This window comes from Halictus rubicundus, unplaced genomic scaffold (genome assembly GCF_050948215.1).
Source record: "Halictus rubicundus isolate RS-2024b unplaced genomic scaffold, iyHalRubi1_principal scaffold0250, whole genome shotgun sequence".
Taxonomy (NCBI): Eukaryota; Metazoa; Arthropoda; class Insecta; order Hymenoptera; family Halictidae; genus Halictus; species Halictus rubicundus.
In genome coordinates, this window is record NW_027488791.1 from 361,516 (window position 1) to 363,129 (window position 1,614).

Consider the following 1,614-nt stretch of genomic DNA (forward strand, 5'->3'; position numbering starts at 1 on the left):
GATAGAGTATAGGATTGGATTGAGGATAGGATAGGATAGAGGATAGAATAGGATAGAGGATAGGATAGCATAGTGGATAGGATAGGATAGAGGATAGGATAGGATTGAGGATAGGATAGAGGATACGATAGGATAGAGCATACGATATAGGATAGGATAGGATAGAGTATAGGACTGGATTGAGGATAGGATAGGATAGAGGATAGAATAGGAAAGAGGATAGGATAGGATACAGGACAGGATAGGATAGAGGATAAGGTAGGATAGAGGATAAGAGAGGATAGAGGATACGATAGAATAGAGGATAGGATATGGTAGAGGATAAGATAGGATAGAGGATAGGATAGGACAGAGGATTGGATAGGATAGAGGATGCGATAGGATAGAGGATAGGATAGGATTGAGGATAGGATAGGACAGAGGATAGGATGGGATAGAGGATAGGATATGATAGAGGATAGGATAGGATAGAGGATAGGATAGGATAGAGGATAGGATAGGATAGGATACAGGATAGGATAGGATAGAGGATAAGATAGGATAGAGGATAGGATAGGATAGAGGATAGTGTAGGATAGAGGATAGGATAGGATAGAGGATAGGATAGCATCGAGGATAGGATAGGACAGAGGATAGGATAGGATTGATGATAGGATAGGAAAGAGGACAGGATAGGATACAGGATACGATATTATAGAGGATACGATACGATAGAGGATAGGATAGAGAATAGGATAGGATAGAGGATAGGGGATTGGATCGGATACAGGATAGGAGACGGTAGAGGATTGGATAGGATAGAGGATAGGATAGGATAGAGGATAGGATAGGATAGAGGATAGGATAGGATAGAGGATAGGATATTATAGAGGATAGGATAGGATGGAGGATAACGTAGGGGATTGGATAGCATAGAGGATAGGAGACGATAGAGGATAGGATAGGATAGAGGATAGGATAGGATAGGATAGAGGATAGGATATGATGTGATAGAGGATAGGATAGGATAGAGTATAGGATAGGATAGAGGATAGGATAGGATAGAGGATAGGATAGGATAGAGGATAGGATAGGATAGAGGATAGGATAGGATAGAGGATAGGATAGGATAGAGGATAGGATAGGATAGAGGATAGGATAGGATAGAGAATAGGATAGGATAGAGGATACGATAGGATAGAGGATACGATAGAGGATTGGATAGGATAGAGGATAGGATACGATAGCGGATAGGATAGGATTGAGGATAGGATAGGATAGAGGAGAGTATAGGATAGAGGATAGGATAGGATTGAGGATAGGATTGGATAGAGGATAGGATATGATAGAGGATATGATAGGATAGAGGATACTATAGGATAGATTATAGGATAGGATTGTGGATAGGATAGGAATGAGGATAGGATAGGATTGAGGATAGGATTGGATAGAGGATAGGATAGGATAGGATAGAGGATAGGATAGGATTGAGGATACTATAGGATAGATTATTGGATAGGATTGAGGATAGGACAGGAATGAGGATAGGATAGGATTGGGGATAGGATTGGATAGAGGATAGAATAGGATAGTGGATAGGATACGATAGAAGATTCGATATTATAGACGAAAGGA